The sequence below is a fragment of the Miniopterus schreibersii genome, assembly GCF_964146895.1.
Source record: "Miniopterus schreibersii genome assembly, chromosome: 2".
Taxonomy (NCBI): Eukaryota; Metazoa; Chordata; class Mammalia; order Chiroptera; family Miniopteridae; genus Miniopterus; species Miniopterus schreibersii.
In genome coordinates, this window is record NC_138102.1 from 187,336,077 (window position 1) to 187,347,977 (window position 11,901).

Sequence of the window (11,901 nt, forward strand, 5' to 3'; positions counted from 1 at the left end):
ACTACTTGTTTTCCCCGTTGCTCTGGCTGGACCTTCCAGTACTGTTTTGAACAGAAGGGACAAAAAACAGGGCCCTCGCCTTGCTCCTGGCCTCAGAGGGAAAGCTCTCAGTGTCACCACTGCCTGTGACGTTAGCTGTAGGTACTGCGTGCGTGGCCTTGATCACGGGGAGGTTCCCTTCTGTTCCTAGTTTGTTGAGCATTTGTCAGGAAAGCAAGTCGAGTCTTGTCAGGTGCCATTTTGCATCACCAGAGCTGATGGATGGTGTGTTTTTCCCTGGCTCACCCAAGGGGCATATCATGTTGATTGATTTTCCGGTGTGAACCATCCCTGCCTCCTGGGACACGCCCCCCTTGGTTGTGCTGCGTAATCCTTGTACTGTTTTGCTGCATTCAGTTTGCTAGTATTTTGTTGAAAAATTTGCCTCTCTCTTCATAAGGGGTATTAGTCTTCAGTTTGCTGTTCCTGTGGTCCTCTCGTTGTGGCTTAGTGGAGGTCTGTCTGTCTGTCTGTCTCAGGTGGAAGCTGTCTCTGATAAATGGGAGGAGGACAGCAAAAGCCAGGGCGGAGGGCTGTCCGACTCCCGCCCCCGCGTGCTGATGGGCTGCGTGACGTCGCTGACGAAGGGAGCCGGCTACATCAACCAGACCACACACTTTTCCCTGACGAGCGTCTGTGAGGGTGAGCCGGGCGGGTTTCTATGTCACGTTTAAAGTGGGTTTGGTGGGGTTTTCCAGTTTTATGTTAGATTTGCAATGTTTACACACATCCTCGAGAGGGTCGAATTGGGGCACGTTCTGTGGGCTGGGAGGGTCTGAGGCTAGGCTCTGCATTGTGCTCATTTGTGGGACACAATCACGGGTTCCTGGGTGATTGCGCCTCTCACATTGTTACTACAGGTAGATAGAGGAGCTGCTGTTTTTAAATCACTTCACATGTTTTAACTGGGACTTGGGGACGATAACCTTGTGCCTTCCCAAGAATACACATCCTTTTTAATTGCATTCGTTTTTAGCTGACCTGAGGTTTTATTTTCATGCCTAAAGAAATGATGTGTCGGTGCCCTCTGTTGAGTGTAATTCGGCAGCTGTTCCCGTGGGCCTACTGTGCACAGTGGGGGACAGCACAGCAGTGGGGCCCAGGGAGAGACCTGGCAAAGCTGCCTGGGGAGGTGCATTCTGAGTTGAATTCTAGCCACAGGCCTTGCAGGCCTCAAGTTGAGAGGTAGGTATGGGAATTCTCCGCCTGGGCTGCGGAGCTGGGACAGGAGGGCATCAGCTCATCCCGCTGGGAAGCCTGCTGTGTTACGTAAAAGCTGGGACCAACCTTGATGGCCAACCTTGGGAGTCCCCGAAATGAAATTGACAGGTGGCTGGCTGGGACTTTGAAATCTCTCTCCTGACAGAGGAACTCTGAGTTCCGGAAAAACGGATCCTGCGATGGCTCAGCTCCAAAGGAGTCTCTGAGCCCCTGTGACCATACGAGTAGCAGCCACTCCAGGCTGGGACGTGATGCACGCTGCGGGTATAGGCTGGCAGGTACAGAAGAGGTCACCTGAGAACTGGCACCTGAACACAGGTGGCAGGACCCCAGCACATCAAGCCTCTCCCTCTGAGTGAGCATCATGCTCGGGGACATCCACACAGCTGCTGCTCATGTGGTTGCAGAGCCTGAGGACCATCCAGAAAAAACATTCCTGAAAGAGAAAACTGAACAGAGATCATAACAGATTGTCAGTGTTAGAACTTGTGGGCTGTGCACTGCCTCGTAGTCTCACCTCGGAGACAGTGGTGGTACGAATGCAGCCACAGACAGCGCCTCATCAGACTTTATTCCCACACACAGGCGGCAGGCCGTCCACTATCCTCTGACCTAAAATGGGAAAAGGAAGAATTGGGGCAGACTTTTCATTTACTGGTGGAGTCAGAATGTGGTTTCCTTACTGGGTCCCTTGTTTCAGCCAGGCTGCTCGGAGCTCTGGCTCTAATGAAATGGGAGGGTGGACAGGTGGCACGCAGCATTCTGCGCCCTGCAGGAACCACTCAGGTACTGGGGTAGGATGGGGTGGGCCAACTTAGGGTTCCCTCAGGACTGGGTGAGACCTGGCTACCCTGGGGGTGGAGCAGATGGAGGGGTCTTCAGGAAGGACCCAGGTTGCTCACACATTTGTCCTACATAAGCCTCCCGGTAACAGGGTGAGGCCCAGCTCAGTCGGGCAATGGGTGAGCGCATACCAACTTTCAGGAGAGGTGTCGCAGAAGCCTGTAAATGCTGAGCAGTAGGAGGTGGGAGGCGAGGTCCCCAGTCTGAGACCACTGAGGCGGTGGTGCCCATCTGCCCAGTGTCGTGGACTACGTGTTTGAGATCTTGGACCACAAATGAGGCTTGTGGGAACTCTTAGCAGCAGTGGCTCAGCTGATTTATGTGTGGATCTCTGATGAGTCCTTGACCGTCTCTGCCACAGCGGCCACCATGGAGCTGGGTGTCCAGCCGCAGCAGGCTCCTCATGCTCAGTGCTGCAACATCGATGCTGGTCGCTCTCTGTTGTGGGGTGACCTGGCCTTTAGATGTCAGCAGCTCTCACCCCATCCCCTGGTGTGACTAGGATGAGGCCATCCACAGCTGCTTTCACACTGCCCTGATAGGTAGCATCGCCCTGGGTGGGCACCACTGGCCCAGGGTGTGGGGTCTGAAGCCTGAGGGGCAGAGGTCCTGCTCCTTTCTTTTCACATCCAGGGCACACAGTGGACAACCCTGTGGCACCTGTGTGTCCTGAGCGCCCAGCCTGACCCACAAGTCTCATTATTTATTTTCAAATTAAACTTGTTTATGCACTCGCCTGTGAGGTGGAGAGGAAGTTCCATGGATCCTTCCTGAGATCTTTTAAGAGCCCAGCACCACCTGTAGTCTGAGGCCCCACCCTGGTCAGGGTGCCTCATTAGTGACCAGTCTGTTTGCTCCAGGGACCCGTCTTCATGTGTCCATGCTGCTTCCTTCCCGCCGGCACTGCAGGAGGTCAGTGTTGCTGTCTTCCTAGTCGCAGCTGCGTTTCCAGTAACTACAGTTCATCCACAAAAGGTTTCCGAAGCTGAAGGTTTCTGGTCCCATGTCTGTGGGTACTTTGATTAAAGGTTTCCAACAGATTTTGAATGAAGTGTCACCAAAATTTAGAGGCCTGGCTTAAAAAATTAAAAGGAGCACCATCGTCGGCTTGTTTACAGAGTGCTTCCTGAAAGGCTCAGACATCTGTGAAACTGGGATGTGGGGCTGCAGAGACCTGGGTTTATGTTGCTGAGATGAGCTTTGTCAGGAGTCTGTCCATCTGTGTGTTTCACTGGTGACATCGCGGCACGCGCAGAAACGGGTGTGAACGTGTGGGGTTCATTCCTGCCGTGGACAGCTCACTGGCATGGGTCTTGTTTTTATTATGGTGCTTCATTCCATTGAAACTCGTGTATGTGGATCTTACCTCCAGTGCTGGGCTTTAAGCTGAATGTACAGCTGCATCACAGCAACATCAGAAGTGTCTCCTTCAACAGAACAACCTTCCAGAGTCCTTGCTTTGAGCCTGTGACTCCTCTAGGGAAATCAGACTTACTTGAATTTGCTCCACTGCTTCCTCTTTAAAGTAACGGCTTGTACAAGTAGCTATTGCTTCCCTTCTCAGTGTGTGCTGGAGGATTTGGAATTAAAGAGTCAGCAGAGAGAGGCTACACATGATCTGATAAAGTGTGTGAAGCATCTCTCCTGCCTCGCTGACTTGGCGCTGCCTGGAGCTCTGGTCTCTTGTCGCTCCCACAGTCCGCCTGCCTCCTCAGCCCTCACAGAGCAGTAACTGTCCCAGCGTCTGGGCTCGTGTGTGTTTATCACCAGCTCCCTTGAGAAACAAGCTCATTATCCAGTTACGTGCCTTGTCATTTGAGCCTGTTGCTATCAGTGTTTACTGCAAAATAACCAAAAGACTGTGCCTAGTTGTAGCTTTACACCTGGCCCCACAGCCAACCTGCCCAGACTGCGCTCTCCCTGTCTCACATTAGACTGCATCCCACATCACTGACCTTCCCAGCTTTCCCACCAGCCTGCCAGTGGGGCCCAGTGGCGCCTTGCACCCTGCAGGCCACAGCACAGCTACCTGGCGTGCCACAGGGCTGGCAAGGCTCTGCCTGCTCCCACCGGAGCTGGCATAGACAGCTACCAGCCCTCACTTCCCACATCCCCTGCACCTTGTGTGTCTCTGAGTGGGAGGGGCACTCCTACTGCGTCTGGGCAGAGCTGGCAGAGACAGATGCACCTGTCCACCACATGTACTCATCCCTCCTGGAAGTCAGAGGTGATGACAGGCCTGCCACTGAGCTTATTCTGTTGTAGTTGTTAATGATAGTTGGGTTTTTTAATGAAAAAATACAGGGAATAGCTGAAACCAGGTAGGCTTTGGAGACTCTGCCCACCAGCTGCATGGCCACCCGGCCATGGGCTTGTCTGACAGGGAGGAGGCTGAGGGGAGGAGGCAGTGCAGCTAGGTGGGTCTGGAGGAGACTCGGTGATAGGTGTGTCCCTGATAGCAGAGCACCAGCTTCTCAGCTTGAGCAGGAAGGACCCCTCCAGGGGGCTGGACACTGTGGTGGGGCGGACGTGGGTAACACTGCTCTCCTGCCTCGGAGGTTTCGAGCCATGCAAGGGTGACTGGGTGGAGGCCACATACTGGATCCGGCCTGGCACGTGGAGCAGTGAGGCCCTGTCAGTGAAGCCGCTGCGGTACAAGCGTGTGGACAGGGTAAGTGCTGGCCCTCAGGCGTCCCGGTTCTCCTGGGTGCACTGGGGTCACCAGTCAGGTTAAGTCTTGGGCAGAGATCTCCTGGTACACTGTCCTGGTTTAGTCCTAAGTGGGTACTTTACACAGAATTGCCCTTGCCCTGCATGTGGGCATTGAGGGCAGAGGGGGCTGGGCTTTGGCATATGACTGGACTGTGGTGGGTGGTGGCGTGTGTGGGGCCATGGCTCTGAGGTCCCATAGCGTGTCATCCCAACATTGCTTCTGTTCCAAGAGCAGGGTCCCCACAGGCGAGGGGAGGCCATGGTCACCAGGCCTTTGTTTGGGGCCAGTGGGCCAGCTGGTTGGTGAGGCTGGCTGGACACTGCCCACAGGTCTGCATCTCCAGCCTCTGTGGGAGGAACGGGGTGATCGACGACAGCGTCTTCTTCACCCTGGACTCTCTGAAGCTCCCCGACGGGTACGTGCCGCGAAGGCACGACGTGGTCAGCGCCGTGGTGGTGGAGAGCAGCCAGTCCTGCTATATGTGGCGGGCGCTGTGTGTGATCCCGGTGAAGAGACGGTAAGAGGGCCACTGGGTAGGGTGGTGGTGAGCGTTCCCTACACTAGCCCAGCGGCTGCCGATGTGTCCACGTCCCATTGGGCGATGGTGGGAGGCAGTGTTTCCTGGGGGGTGTTGATGGTGCTCGATGGGAGCTCGAGTTGAAGTCTCCCTCCTCCCCTTAGCCTGACCTGGGCAGTCTCCATACTTGGTGGGCTGTCTTGTTCTTTAACACATTAGCATTTTGTAGGACGCTGGACATGGCAGGCTCCTAAGTGACGGACACCCTGTGTCTGTCCTTCCATAGTGTCCAGTGGCCTCCACCTCTGGAGGGTAGGCTCACAAAGCGGGCTCCCCGCCATGAAGTACCCCTCTCCACCCGCCTTTCCTCCTCAGCACACACTCCAGTGATGTCACTACCCAGGGCCCCCAATTATTCAGGCAGTCACCCCATCTCCTCACTAGCAAACAGGCTCAGCCTGGGCAAGGGAGGGGTCTGTGAGGGCGGCAGGGATGGACTGCCTGCCTGCTCAGGCTGTGGGCATGGTTGACAAGGGATCACTGTCACAAGGGATCACTGGTGTGGGGAGGATGTCCCTGCGTGTGGGCGTGGGCAGAAGCACACAGGCCCCACTCTAAGTGCAGCCACAGGCAGGTGGGGCCGGGAGTGTGCCCGGGAGGCCTCCTGGAGACAGTGCTTATGTGAGCAGTGTCTGTGGAATAAAGGGAAACAGGCCCAGGCTGGGGGCAGGAAAAAGCTGCTCACTCAGGAGCAACAAACTTGTCCCAGATGGAAGCCTGCTGTGTCCCTAATAGCCCCACCCCAAGGCTCAGGACTACCTTCCAGGTGTCACCACTATGCCACCGCTTCTCTGCGTCTGTAGGCTGTTCTCTTCCTCAGGATCACTGTCCTTGCGGGTCCTCAGCACTGGAGGGCCAGGCCCAGCTGGTCCCTCTGTGGGGTGGACTGTCTATCATCTAGCAGCTTGTCCTGCAACTGGGTTTCAGGTCTGGGAGGAGACAGGTGGGAGGGTGGTGGTGCCTCAGGAGGCAGCCTGCACTATGACAGTGACACCCGTCTGGGGGACTCTCTCCAGAGACGACTCTGCCTCCTCGGCCGCTGAAGGGACCTGCGAAGCCCTTTTACTGAAGAACAAAGGTGGCATTGAAGTCACGAGAGAGACAGACTTTGGGACGCTTACGGAGGGAGGAAGTAGGAGCCTGGTAATCTGCATTGAGTGAGTCTCACCCACTCAGATTCTGTAGAACAAACTGCTTTTTTCTCAGTTTTTCCCCATATGAAAGTGTTCACCACAAAACTTCCTTTTGTTTTTACTCATAAAGGTATTTGTAGTCGCCACTCACTAGTTCTTTTGAGTTCTGTGCCTTACAGTAACTCTGTAAGCATCAGATTCCATCTGTGCTGACGGCCAGTCCCTTTGTGCAGGAATAAAGGAGACGTTCCGCAAAACCTGGTCAGCTGTAAGCTGGCCGGCTGGGACAGAACCAGGCAGTTCCGCTTCCATATGCTGCGGGGGCCCCAGCGCTGCCTGCCAGCCTCTGCTCCCAACCCTGAGAAGCAGGGGAGCTTCTCATCAGACAGTGGCCCGGACAGCAAGACCTACCTGATGTCGGAGAGCAGCCTGGCCCACAACAGAGTCATCTCTCCAGGTAACGTGAGGTCGCCGCCTGAGCCCCGGCCAGTCTGGGGGCCTCGGAGCCCTCGATGCTCTGAGCTCTTTGGTTCTAGACCTTCTCTGATGTTTCAAGGCTGAGGACAGGGACAAGTAGCTGATGATACCCAGAAGTGTGTTAGGCACGCCGTTTCCTGCACATGGTTCTAACTTGGGGGAAGGCTGCCTGCCGTCAGCTTTGTAGTCCCTGGTCTGGTGCGTGGCTGTGTGTGCGTGTGTGCACAGGTGTGCCACCTCTATCTAAAACCACTTACCGTTGGGTCTGGTTTCCCCTCAGATGACTGCACCTGCAGAGGAGAAGATGAAGGGAAAGGACAGAGCATCTCCATGAGGCAGAGCACAGAGCCAGAACCCAGCGGGCTCATCCCTCCCGGTGGAAAAACTCTGATCGTGGTCATCTGTGAGGCAAAGTACGTGGCTGCAGGTTTGCACCAAGTTTGCTTTGGGGACGTGGACACATGTCTTTTAGGTCCCTTGTGTGGTCGTTCTGGGTCCAATGTTATAAGCAGTATCTGTAGCTCTTTTGATGAGACAAACTCAAAAGGAAGAGTTGGCAGAGAGAGTGGCCCGAGTGAGCTCAGCCATGCGAGGCAATGACTCTGGAATCTGACAGCCCTCCCTCCCCTGAATTCTGAGTGACAAGATGACTGGACACCCTCAGCCTATGGGAGCTGAGCCACTGCCTCTTCTGCCTCCTTCCACATGTCCCAAGCTCTGGCCACTGCGTGCTGGTCATCTGTCAGCTGGACATTTTGGCTGCAGGCTTTCCCTTGCTCGCCTTCTATCTACATTTGCTAATTAATTGTAAATCTTTTTAAAACATGGATCTGAGTGAGTCCTTGCCTTGCTGCAAGCCCGGCAGGGTCCAATCACGGGGGACCCTTATGAATCCTTCAGTCTGCAGCATGTGCCACGGCTGCTCTACGTGATCTCTGGGACATGGTGATGATGTGGGATGGGGACCACACTGGGGACCAGGTGAGAGCAGAAGCTTGGGCAAGAAGCAGTGAAAACTCGTGTCTGGTCACGTCAGACAATTCTGATTGAAACTTGGGAAGAATGAAGATGCTTTTCTTACTGTTCTTAGATTTGACAATGACAGAGATGACTGTTTCAGGTGTTTGATTTTGTTTTGGGAAATAGTGCATTGCTTATTGTAGAAAGTCACTTTTTCCCTGTAAGGAGAATTATTAAAAACAAAGGACACTGGTCTGAGAGCCCTGACTGCCTTGTGTGCAGAGGGACCATGCTGGACCCTGCCTGTCTGTCGATGACCCACGCTGACTGTGTCCTATTGTTGAAGGACTGCCGGACGCTGCAAGGAACTGCTCCTGCTCTGCTTCTCCAGCTTCCTCATTGGGCGCTTCCTGGATGTGAGCGTGGTGAGTGCGGAGGAGTCCCTGATAGCCGTGCGTGAGCCCTTCCTATGGAAGAAGTCTAAGAGTCCCCAGGTGCCTACACCCACGAAAACTACAGTTGTCGTGACCACGCAGAAAAGGTACCGTGACAGGAGAGATGGCAGCGTGGCTGGTGTGCACTTGCAGTGTGTGTGTGTGTGGGGGGGGGAGTCTTTCCACCCTTGCACTTGGGGGACATGTGTTTGTACAGAACTGTGTCTGAGGCAGGCTGGGGCGCAGCCCACAGTGTGTGTGAGGACGAGAAGGTGGGCCTGCGACGCCCCGGCCGCCACTTCACCCAGCTGGTCTCAGGGTGACCTTCTGAGATGGTGACACACTCTCGTTCCCGACACCTTATATTCTTGACAGCCAACCCATCTCCCGAGACAGCCCACATCCCACACGGGCACCTAGAGGCACTGGTTAGTGAGGGGCCAGCAGAACATGACTGGCGTGGCCATCTCGAGCTGTTACAGCAACCAAGTCTCACTGTGTTTGGGGCAGCAGGGCTGGTGGCTCCTTGAAGCCCATTTGAGGATGTAGCATCTTTGAAAAATGAGACTAAGAACAACATTGCCGTTTGCTATTGCCACAGGGTGGGGGATGTGGGGACACCCAGACTTTAATTGGGTGTCGTCCCAAAGATGATGCAGGTCGGAAACCTCTGAAAAGTTTGGTGCCAAAAAATGTTACCTGTGTGGGTGTGGCAGTATTTCGCATGCATTGTGGCTTGTCCTATGCATCATGGACGTGCCCTCAGCTGTGGTGACTGGTGGGCTAACTCGGGGACCGCGCAGAGCCCATGGGAGGCATGTACTACTTCAGTTTCCCAGATCGGTAGCAGTTTAAGCTCAGTTGTCCCAGGTTTTTACTAGCATGTCAGCAGAGTGTTGTGAGGCTGTTGACCTTGGGGTTGGAGAACAAGGAAGGTGGTTCTCACCTCGAGTAGCAGAGTTGGGGAGAATGGGGTGGTGTCGGCACCTGTCCTCACTGCATCAGGTGCACCTGTAAATGACAACGACCTGATTTCTCCTCTCCCAGTTCCCTCTCCTGCCACCTTGTTGCATACTTGCCCACAGGAGTGGTGATACTCTTCCTGCTGGTGGCTGACTTGGTGACTCCCAGTGACAGCCCTTCCCAGGGAAGGCAGAGCTTGAGGGTGACAGTGACCTCCCTAGAGAGCTGGCAGCTGAGAACAGGGAGGCAGGCCCCAGGCGGAGCTGCCATCACCAGCGTTTTCTGCGGCCGTGGCTGTGTCTCCCATAGTCACGTCCTGCCAGGCACAGCCATCAGGGGCAGATCACTGGGAGCTTGAAGACTGCTGTTTGAGACCCTTTGGCTCCCGCGTTCTTGTGCATTGGCCCGTCCCTGTAGCAGGTGGGGAGGACGGCCCAAGGGGAACACTGGCACCCTGCTGACATGGGCCAGCGGCTGCTGTGTCGTTCCTTGTGGTGACCGATGAACCTGGGTGTCTCTCTCTCACAGGAGAGGGTGTGCAGTAAATGCTTTGTGTCAGATGTTGGGGATTAAGAACCATTTCCAACTGTGAATTTCTTTGTTAAGGAATTCAAGACGGCAACTTCCAAGTTTCCTTCCCCAGTACCCAATACCTGACCGACTGAAGAAATGCGTGGAGCAAAAAATTGACATCCTGACTTTTCAGCCATTACTCGCAGAGGTAGGAGAAGCACCGATGGAAGTACTGACTCTCCCCATACTCGCGTTTCGATGAGGTCAGGATGTGCATTGGGCTCAGCCCTCAGCCTGGTTCACATGTGCCACGGGCGGCTGGGAGCCCCATCTGCCTGCCTCTGCCTTTTGACGGTCCCATTTAGACAGCTTGCTTTGTGTGGTTACTGATAGGGTTTGGTTCAAGTCGAACACCTTGCTGTTAGTCTTTTATTTGCTTCCTGTTTCCCGCCTTTTCGGTGATTGCACTGTCTCCTTTTTTGGCTGGTAGCTTCTTCTGTAGTGTGCACAGTGGCCTCTGGCCTTCTGCCGGAGAAGCAGAAGCGAGTGGCTGGAGTGGCTGGTTCACTGAGGGGCTGAGTCATTAATGGCTCCTCAGTTGTCAGTTCAGTGTAAACAGCTCCAGGTTTAGAGCTGAAGCCCTCAGCCCGTCAGCTTTCCTGCTGCTTTCAGGATGGTCTCTACCACTACTTTTAAGAATTTAACTTACCATGTGCCTTGCTGCAGTTTTCTTCACATTTCTTGGGGTTCTTCAAGCTTCTTAGTTATGTGGGCTGATTGTTTCCCTCGGATTTAGAGATTTTTTTGGCCATTCTGTCTTCCAGTATTCTTCCCGCCCCCTCCCCGCCCCCATCCCTGGTGCCCTGCTCATCTCTCTCATCTTTGCCCCTCTGCGTTGCATTTTGGGTGCTGTTACTGCGTTCTTCACGTTTGCTGATTTTTTTTCTTTCACCACATGTGATCCCACCCACTGTGTTCGTCAGATGTTCTTTCTCTACAAATTCAGTTTGAGTCTTTTTTACATCTTCTCTCTCTCTACTTAATATGCTCAGTCTTTCCTCACCTTTTTAAACATAAGTGACACAGTTAAGACAGCGGCTTTAATGTGCTGTCTGCTAAGAAAATCACAGGCTGTTTCTGGTGCTGGCTTTTCTCATTATGGTTCAAGTTCTGCCACCTTCCCAGCCAGGAGGTCTCATGTGGCTGCCAGATGTCATGGATGTTACCTCAAGCTTAGCTCTGGGACCCAGTTGAGTTACTTGGAAACAGCTGGGTACTTTTACACTTTAAAGCTTGGTTAGGTAGGAACGAGGGAGTACCTGTGGGGGCTGGTGCCCTCCTGACACACTGCCCAGGGCTTTAGTACACACTCTACATGGGGCTGGGAGGGCCACTGTCCTGCATGAGCTCTTGGGATTGTTCTCTTGAATCCAGTGGCTCACAACAGGCGACAATTTGCCCCAGGAGACATTTTTGGTTTTCACAAGTAGGGTGCTAGTAGCATCTGGGGTGGGTAGAGGCCAGCGGTGTTGCTAAATATTCTACAACACACAGGACGGCTCCCTCCACAAGTGGTGCAGCCTGAGCCAGCACTGCCTTCCCGCCCTGATGAGGTTGCTCCCACACTGAGCACTCCCCTCGGCCTTCCCGGACCCCCAGCTCCACCTCTTCACCACCCAGGCCACATGGCTCCCAGGCTCTGTCCTCGTGCCGGGGTCTGCAAACTGTCCAGGTCGCCATGGGGCAGCTGTGGGGCTCATGGAGATGGCCCCCCGATCTCAGGGCACTGTCCTGCACAGCCTGTGGTCACTGTTTGCAGCCATCATTTCCCCTGTTGCGTGTGAGCAGCTTGGACTTGGCCACACCCCAAAGCTGCTGTCTCCTGGACGTGATGTGTCCACCTGTTCCTGTGCTCCCACTGACTCGCTGGTGGTTTTCCAGCTTTTGAACATGTCCAACTACAAGGAGAAGTTTTCAACACTGCTCTGGCTGGAGGAGGTTCATGCGGAAATGGAGCTGAAAGAGTAT

General features: G+C 54.4%; 1 long non-coding RNA gene across 1 annotated transcript; it reads left to right on the forward strand.

Annotated features, from left to right (window-relative positions):
* Positions 1–8,414: 8,414 nt before the first annotated feature.
* LOC308553509 lies at positions 8,415–11,896 on the forward strand. Its single transcript, XR_013998257.1, has 3 exons — positions 8,415–8,504; positions 9,967–10,081; positions 11,815–11,896. It is a non-coding gene; the product is annotated as an uncharacterized lncRNA (long non-coding RNA).
* Positions 11,897–11,901: the final 5 nt, after the last annotated feature.